At 41.4% G+C, this 10049-nt stretch overlaps 1 long non-coding RNA gene across 1 annotated transcript; it reads right to left on the minus strand.

The window, feature by feature from the left end:
* Positions 1–6526: 6526 nt before the first annotated feature.
* On the minus strand, positions 6527–7604 carry LOC139557996 (uncharacterized). Its single transcript, XR_011671517.1, has 2 exons — positions 7170–7604; positions 6527–6958 (listed from the first exon to the last, which is right to left on the minus strand). It is a non-coding gene; the product is annotated as an uncharacterized lncRNA (long non-coding RNA).
* Between the last annotated feature and the right edge of the window lie 2445 nt (positions 7605–10049).

A 10049-nucleotide genomic window follows, 5' to 3' on the forward strand; every position in this document is an offset into this window, starting at 1 on the left:
GTAATGTGTATGTAAACTTCCGACTTCAACTGTACATCTCTATCTGTATTTCAATGTAAAGCATCTCTTTAACCTCTAACGAGCCTCTACCCCGGGTCCGGGATCACCCCCCATCCCCCCACACACTGATTAGCATAGCTAGCATAGCTTCACAAGTAGATAGTAGCATCTAAATATCATTAAATCACAAGTCCAAGACACCAGATGAAAGATACAGATCTTGTGAATAAAGCCACCATTTCAGATTTTTAAAATGTTTTACAGGGAAGACAAAATATGTAAATCTATTAGCTAAACACGTTAGCAAAATACACCACTTTTCTAACTCCATCAGTTTCTTACTACTTCAGGTGCTATCACCAATTCGGCTAAACTAAGATATTGATAGCCACTAACCAAGAAAAAACCTCTTCAGATGACAGTCTGATAACATATTTATGGTATAGGATAGGTTTTGTTAGAAAAAAGTGCATATTTCAGGTAGAAATCACAGTTTACAATTGCACCGACCATCACAAGACGACTAGAATTACTATAGAGAGCAACGTGTATGACCAATTTACTCTTAATAAAACATTTCATAAGAATAGACAAAGCATAGCAATGGAAAGACCCAGATCTTGTGATTCCAGACAATATTTCAGATTTTCTAAGCGTTTTACAGCGAAAACACAATAAATCGATAAGTTAGCATACCACATGTGAAAACGTTACCAGAGCATCGATTCCAGCCAAAGAGCGCTATAACGTAATCACCGCCAAAATATATTAATTTTTTCACTAACCTTCTCAGAATTCTTCCGATGACACTCCTGTAACATCATTTTACAACATACATATACAGTTTGTTCGAAAAGGTGCATATTTAGCCATACAAAACCGTGGTTACACAATGAAAATACTAGGAAATCAAGCCTCAAAATGTCTGACGTCATCTTTCAGAGTGATCTAGTTTAATTGAAAGCTAATCATATACTTGACTAAAAAATACAGGGTTGACAGGAATCGAAAGACAAATTAGTTCTTAATGCAACCGCTGACTTACATTTTTAAAATTATCCTTACTTTTCAATACAGGGTTCGCCAAGTGACGCGATAACAAACAAAATGGCGAAATATGCGTTTAAAATATTTCGACAGAACAACGATTTATCATATTAAATATTGCTTACTTTGAGCTGTTCTTCCATCAGATTCTTGGGCAATGTATCCTTTCTATGTTGTAATCTTCTTTTGGTCGATAGATGTCCTCTGTCCTTCGAAATGTCCACTAACAACGACCGAGACCCCGAAACGTTCCCAAAGCTAGAAAGTGCACGACAAAGAAATTCCTCAGAATCGCACTAAACGGATATAAATTGCTATAAAACGGTTCAAATTAACTACATTATGATGTTTTTAACAACTATAACGACTAAAAACATGACCAGAGAAATATTGCTGGCTAAACAACGATTTGGAATGAGGCAAGTCCGATGTCCTTCACGCTTCAGGCGCGCGACGAGAAAGGGAGGTACCTCTACGTTTTGTTCTTTTATAGTGGCTGTGATTGTGCAATCGATTCCATTCAAAACGTGATGACGTACAGACACCCAGAGGAAGACGTAGGCAGTGTCGGTTTCTTCATAGCATTCACTGTCACCTTAAAAACAGACTCCAGATCAGGGGTAAAAATTTCTGAAATCTGACCCCTGTCATGAAAAGTGCTGTAGATATAGTTCTGTACCACTCAGAGACAAAATTCCAACGGCTATAGAAACTAGAAAGTGTTTTCTATCCAATAATAACAATAATATGCATATTGTACGATCAAGAATTTAGCACGAGGCAGTTTAATTTGGAGACCAAAATATGCTAATGCGGAACAGCACCCCCTATAGTTCCAAGAAGTTAATAATACCTCCTGTTGAACCGACCAAGTGACCTCTCACTCTCATGCTGTGCCCTCTGTGTCAGCCAGTTAAGAGCGGGAGGTGTTCACCAACACAGCTGATATAAGCTAGAGGATATAGGGAGAAGGGGGAGAGGGATGAAGTGAAGGAGAGAGACTGTTATTGTGTGTGTGTGGTCTCACCTGGTGTCCACACTAAGTGACTACAGGGTACGTTATGCTGAAAAACAGGCACATAAGGACAAACAATAGAAGATAATGTCATTATTAGACATAAATACCACTTTAAGCTTGATGACTTGATCATTTAAATCAGCTGTGTATTGTTAAGGCAAAAACAAAAAATGTGCACAGGTGTTTGGAGCATTCCGATATGCCACAGCTGATGAAGTTTCCCTCTGTACTTAAAGTGTGATTATTCCAACCCTCTGAAATGCTGCAGATCTGCCCGCAGACGAGGTAGGAACACATATCCCACACAGAAGAGGTGGATAGAATTCGACAGGTCAAGGTATCCTTCTTCCTCCAAACTGTGCATGGGAGACAGGTTCCATGTACAACAAGACAGGGAGAGAGGAAGAGAGAAAAAGAACACTACAGTTTAATTACCTCTGGTTATGGACACTTTTGCCATCAATAAAGCTTCCACGGCCTGTTCCTCGGACAGTGAATATCTGGCAATATCTACATTTTTGACCACTTGATCAGCTCGCACTCTGAAAGTATAGAAAATTGCTTATTTTTTGTATATATGAAAGCAATATCTGAGATATGACCGTTCAACCTAAAGCAGCAGATGTCATTTTGAGGATACGTCATTACAGCACAGAAAGCTTAACACCAGACTGGTATTGTGGTTGCTCATTAGAAAAATCGGGAAATACGCAATCCTTAAACAAAATATTATACTTACCTCCCTTGAAAATCCATCTATACCGTCAAAGATGATAATGTTGTATCTTGAAAAAAAGCATTAGAATTAAAAGTGAAATGTTTAACCTATTAACCTGCTTCATTATTTATGTATTACCAGTTGATGAAGAACAACTCTAATTTCATACATCATTGAAGATTTGTCCACGAATAAGTAAGAATAAAAAAGTTTATAACTTTTTAGATTTGATGGAGACATTATACATCTTAGTACCTTATCAATTGATGATTTGTGTCAATGTGGACGAGAGAAGGGAGCAGGAACAGAGTATTTTTGCCGATCAAAGCTGGATCATTCTGGCAATGATACCTGCACCATCTACACGCTGCAAAGACTCCCTAACTCGTCGCCATTGTACACGATGGCCCATTGCTAGGAGACTTCCTTTGATCATTCTAAAGCCCTCATGGGGCATCCTTGCATTAATGGCGCTGACTATCTGGTCTAACTCTTCATCTGACATATCAGAATATCATTCCCTGACAGACATATTGTGTTCTTTCATCCTGCTGTAAAAAAAGCAAACCGTTACACTGTCATGAAATAAACTCAGCAAAAAGAAAAAAGAAACGTCCTTTCACTGTCAACTGCGTTTATTTTCAGCAAACTTAACATGTGTAAATATTTTGTATGAACATAACAAGATTCAACAAATGAAACAAACTGAACAAATTCCACAGACATGTGACTAACAGAAATTGAATAATCTGTACCTGAACAAAGGGGGGTTCAAAATCAAAAGTAACAGTCAGTGTCTGGTGTGGCCACCAGCTGCATTAAGTCCTGCAGTGCATCTCCTCATGGACTGCACCAGATTTGCCAGTTCTTGCTATGAGATGTTACCCCACTCTTCAACCAATGCACCTGCAAGTTGCCGGACATTTCTGGGGGGGAATGGCCCTAGCCCTCACCCTCCGATCCAACAGGTCCCAGACATGCTCAATGGGATTGAGATCCGGGCTCTTTGCTGGCCATGGCAGAACACTGACATTCCCGTCTTGCAGGAAATCACACACAGAACGAGCAGTATGGCTGGTGGCATTGTCATGCTGGAGGATCATGTCAGGATGAGCCTGCAGGAAGGGTACCACATGAGGGAGGAGGATGTCTTCCCTGTAACGCACAGCGTTGAGATTGCCTGCAATGACAACAAGCTCAGTCCGATGATGCTGTGACACACCGCCCCAGACCATGACGGATCTTCCACCTCCAAATCGATCCCGCTCCAGATTACAGGCCTCTGTGTAACGCTCATTCCTTCGATGATAAACGTGAATCCGACCATCACCCCTGATGAGACAAAACCGCGACTCGTCAGGGAAAACCACTTTTTGCCAGTCCTATCTGGTCCAGCAACGGTGGGTTTGTGCCCATAGGCGACGTTGTTGCCGATGATGTCTCGTGAGGACCTGCCTTACAACAGGCCTACAAGCCGTCATTCCAGCCTCTCTTAGCCTATTGCGGACAATCTGAGCACTGATGGAGGCATTATGCGTTCCTGGTGTAACTCGGGCAGTTGTTGTTGCCATCCTGTACCTGTCCCGCAGGTGTGATGTTCAGATGTACCGATCCTGTGCAGGTGTTGTTACACGTGGTCTGCCACTGCGAGGATGATCAGCTGTCCGTCCTGTCTCCCTGTAGCGCTGTCTTAGGCGTCTCACAGTACAAACATTGCAATGTATTTCCCTGGCCACATCTGCGGTCCTCATGCATCCTTGCAGCATGCCTAAGGCACGTTCACACAGATGAGCAGGAACCCTGGGCATCTTGCTTTTGGTGTTTTTCAGAGTCAGTAGAAAGGCCTCTTTAGTGTCCTAAGTTTTCATAACTGTGACCTTAAAAACTTCTTGTCAATATGGGGGCGCTGTTTCCACTTTGTAAAAAATCTTGCCCAAATTAAACTGCCTCGTACTCTATTCTAGATCGTACAATATGCATATTATTATTACTATTGGATAGAAAACACTCTCAAGTTTCTAAAACTGTTTGAATTATATCTGTGAGTAAAACAGAACTCATTTTGCAGCAAACTTCCAGACAGGAAGTGAAAAATCTGAAAACGATGCTCTGTTCCAGGGCCTGCCTATTCAATTACCTTATATTTATGGATTTGCATGCACTGCATACGCCTTCCACTAGATGTCAACAGGCAGTGGAAGGTGGAATGGGGTGTCTAGCTTGATCTGAGGCCGAACAAGAGCTCTTGGAATGACGTGTCCAGAATTTCCTTTCTCTACCTAGGCGCGGGAAGTACCTCCATGTTGTCTTATGATAAGCGTTCGGTATACACGGCTAATATCTCCGGCTTTGTTTTTATGTGATACATATTAGAAAAACATCATAAAGTAGGTTTTTTCAACCGAGTTTCATCAGTTTATTCAAAGTTTAATGGGACTTTGAGTTTTCCGTTCTCTGCGTCGAGAGAAATTGGGAACGTCATCAGCATTGGCTAGCCTTGTGGAGCGAATTCGACAGGAGAGAAGGACATTCTAAAACCAAACAACGATTTATTCTGGACAAAGGACCCCTTGTACAAGATTCTGATATGAAGCTCAGCAAAAGTAAGAACAATTTATGATGTTATTTCGTATTTCTGTGGAAAATGTTATTTCTATTATCTGCCGTTTTTGGCGGGCGCTGTCTCGCTATAACGTAAGCGGTTTGTTATCGTAAAGTTATTTTTAAAAATCTAACACGGCGGTTGCATTAAGAACCAGTGTATCTTTCATTTGCTATCCAACATGTATTTTTTTGTAAAGTTTATGATGAGTTCTTAAGGTCAGATTAGGTGAGTGTCCAAAATAGCTCCGGACAATTTGGTGAATCGATGCTACATATTCACAATGTATAACCACGGTTTGCAGCTCTAAATATGCACATTTTCGAACAAAACATAAGTGTATTGTATAACCTGATGTTATAAGACTGTCATCTGATGAAGTTGGTCAAGGTTAGTGATAAATTTTATATCTTTTGCTGGTTTTTGCGATCGCTACCTTTTGCTGCTAATAAATGCATTTGTGTGTTTGGCTATTGTGGTAAGCTAATATAATGCTATATTGTGTTTTCGTTGTAAAACACTTTTTAAAAAATCCGAAATATTGGCTGGATTCACAAGATGTTTATCTTTCATTTGCTGTACACCATGTATTTTTCATAAATGTTTTATGATGAGTATTTAGGTATTTCACGTTGCTCTCTGTAATTATTCTGGCTGCTTCGGTGCTATTTTTGATGGTAGCTGCAATGTAAAACTATGATTTATACCTCAAATATGCACATTTTCAAACAAAACATACATTTATTGTATAACATGTTATAAGACTGTCATCTGATGAAGTTGTTTCTTGGTTAGTGACTAATTATATCTCTATTTGGTCGGTTTTGTGATAGCTACCTATGCTGTAGAAAAATGGTGAAAATATGAGGTTGAGTCTTTTGCTATTGTGGTTAGCTAATAGAAATACATAGTGTTTTCGCTGTAAAACATTTTAAAAATCGGAAATGATGGCTGGATTCACAAGATGTGTATCTTTCATTTGGTGTCTTGTACTTGTGATTTCATGATATTTATATGCTAGTATTTACTTGTGGCGCTATGCTAGGCTATGCTAGTCAGCTTTTTTGTGTTTCCATGCACATGCGCAATTTTAGAATGAAGCTGTAACATAACAATATGTGGAAAACGTCAAGGGCCTGAATACTTTCCAAATGCAATATATATTAAAAATTGTTATATCACACTTTCTGCACATTGTTCGTGAAGTATAAGCTTCTATCTTAAATAGTACCATAGATTCAGTTTGACAGCAACAAAAAGAGGGATTTACAGCAAAGGGTAGCATAATAGAAGGTACAAACTTGTAACTGATAGTAGTCTACTAAGACCCACAATTAACCACTGCACCATGGAGATGTAATGATTGATGTCTTTCCACAATAAACGCTGCTTTTCATTCCTTACCAGCAGATGTCCCTAATGTGCATTGTGTTAAAAGCTCAGTGTAATTAACCATTTTTCAGCACAGTTTGGTGAAAGCGGCAAAAGCTTCAAAAAGCCTCAGTTTCCATCACTAGCAAAACAGGGGATCCACCACGCCTCCAGACTGCATTCACTTCCTGAGGGCTGACACCTAGAAAACAAATTGGTTTAAATACACAGAATCCAAATCACATGACTCAATTATCTGGCTTGCATGCAACTAGGTCACACCTGTGACACTCACCCACTTAAGGAGTACATCCTCATACTTGATAGTGCATAAACACACATGCCATAATAGATTTCACAGTTAGAAAAAGCAAATGTGTCACAAACTGCATACAAATACAGTGCTCCAATACCTTTTTACAGCTCTCCCACATGGTGTCCTGGGGCAGCCAGGGCCATTTTGGCTTTTGCCATCCCCTATCTCTTCACCTGGTTCAGGTTTGTGGTAGCCCAAGACTGCCACTGCCCGGCATCCTGACTGTCAGGTAACGATGGGTGTGACATCCAGCACCTGCCCATCCAGGTCACCTCAGCCCATTCGCTCACCCACTTTGAGTGGACTACTCTGTCCAGGTGTTGGCAGCCCCCACATCAGTGTTGACCGGTCCACCTGGCTGACGCATCCCTCAACCTCACCTTGCTACACCTTCAGCCACATCCTTAGAGCTACTCAGCCTTCACCCATAGTGCACCTTAACACACCCCAGGCCAGTTAGGTCAGTCTCATAACTGCAGGGGATGGCTTCCTCTTCTGCCCCGGCTACCGCCAGAACCACCCACAGGAGACACTGCAGAACAAAGAAACACGACAGTCAAAGGAAAACTGGTCCCTGCTCCACAACTGCCCACTCAATGGCCCAGATCCTGGCTGAGAGGGGCTGTACTAAACACAGTTCAGTACCATAGAGCCAACTACACCACCCTAGGTTTAGAGGGAGCTCTGAATAACACTATCATTGTATACACATTTTCTTCCAGTTGGAGGTTGAGTGGAAGAACATGAATTGAGGATCAGAGGTATGTCACAATTCACAGTTTGTTTTATCTCCTAAGTTCAGTTTCCATACCCACTTTAGCACAAATACAAACAATAACAGGTTTCAGTGCAGGGACATTATCTTTAACTTAAACATTTTTAATCAAGACAATACATCACTTCCTTCTCACCTGCACCTTCCAGTGGGCAGCCACACCTCAAACAAGAGTTATAAACAGAGCCAATCACATTGCTCCATGAATCAATCAATTAGGAACACTCAATTAGGGCTAAAGCATGCACAGTAGTTAAAGGTATTTGTCACACCTGTGACAAGTGTGCGTGTGTGCTTTTCTGTCGGTGCTTGTCTGTCTATGTGCGTGTGTGATCACTTATACATTATACATACCCTCTTCCCCTGGCAGATACATTACCTCATCACTTGGCACCTTGTACTTCACCCCCTGTTCTTGGTGAAATTGAAATGAAGCATGAGTGTATGTGGGTCTGTGTGTGTGGGTGAGAGAGAGAGAGAGAGAGAGGGAAGGAGAGAGGATCCAAACCTAAGTGTGATCTCAGTCTAATTCACAGCGTGTCCCCATGGGAAGGGGCTCCTCTTCCTGGGGTTAGTCAGTGAATTAAATCACAATGTGGGACCCATTTTTCAAAAGTAACCTTTCCGTTGACAGTGTAAGTGTGAGTCAGGCTCCTTCCACATGGTCTGAGCAGTGGAATTAGTGTTGTGCGTAGATGGCAGTCTCCCAGGGTGTCATTTGTACAGGCTGTTGCTGCATTTCTCACAGTCCTGCCTGTCGCAGTGTGTTCATAGTGGAAGAGACCATCTGCCTTTCTTCTCTCTTCCCTCTAGCCTCCTCCCTCTATTCCTTCCCTCTCTTTCTTCCCTCTCCTCTCTCCAGCAATGTGTCCTTAGCAGCTCTTACACTCTGGTCTCTGGGCTAAATGGTGATGCTTTCGACTTCAGTAGTTCTCCCAGTTTCATGTCAGAATTAGACATTCATTCATGTTTCTCAAATGTCATTTCGAAGTTGTTGCAAACTTTACATTTTTAAGTGTTTAAGGTATAGGCATTAACCCCGAAATCTTAAGGTTAAGCATTAACTCTGAATGGTTAAGGTTTGGATAGGCTTGAAACAAAAATATAAAAAACTATTTTCTAACGCTGGATTCAAACTTGCAACCCCTTGGAATCAGAGGCAGATGCTTACGCTCGTCTGGCATCCCTGTCCACAATGCCCTCAGAATCAGAGGCAGATGTTTACGTCCAGCTGTGTGTGCATGTCAATCCCCGTCCACAACGCCCTAGCAAGGCTTTACACCCCCTGCTATAATGTGGATAAAGAGTTACTTGTCTAACAGAACACAGAGAGTGTTCTTCAATGGAAGCCTCTCAAACATAATTCAGGTAGAATCAGGAATTCCCCAAGGTAGCTGTTTAGGCCCCTTGCTTTTTTCAATCTTTACTAATGACATGCCACTGACTTTGAGTAAAGCCAGAGTGCCTATGTATGCGGATGACTCAACACTATACACATCAGCTACTACTGCGACTGCATTGACTGCAACACTTAACAAAGAGCTGCAGTTAGTTTCAGAGTCGGTGGCAAGGAATAAGTTAGCGCTAAATATTACCAAAACATTTGTATATGGGATAGATCATTCACTAAACCCTGAACCTAAACAATCTTGTAATAAATAATGTGGAAATTGAGCAAGTTGATTTGACTAAACTGCTTGGAGTACCCCTGGATTGTAGACTGTCATGGTCAAAACATATTGATACAACAGTAGCTAAGATGGGGAGAAGTCTGTCCATAATAAAGTGCTGCTTTGCCTTCTTAACAACACTATCAACAAGGCAGGTCCTACAGACCTAGTTTTGTCACACCTTGACTGCTGTTCAGTCATGTGGTCAGGTGCCACAAAAAAGGACATAGGAAAATTGCAATTGGCTCAGAACATGGCAGCACAGCTGGCCCTTGGATGTACACAGAGCTAATATTAATAATATGCATGTCAATCTCTACTGGCTCAAAGTGGAGGAGAGATTGACTTATTGACTACTTGTATTTATGAGAGGTATTGACATGTTGAATGCACCGAGCTGTCCATCTGAACTACTGGCACACAGCTCGGACACCCATGTATAACCCACAAGACATTCCACAAGAGGTCTCTTCACAGTCCCCAAGTCCAGAACAGACTATGGGAGGCACACAGTACTACATAGAGCCATGAC

This window comes from Salvelinus alpinus, chromosome 28 (assembly GCF_045679555.1).
Source record: "Salvelinus alpinus chromosome 28, SLU_Salpinus.1, whole genome shotgun sequence".
Taxonomy (NCBI): Eukaryota; Metazoa; Chordata; class Actinopteri; order Salmoniformes; family Salmonidae; genus Salvelinus; species Salvelinus alpinus.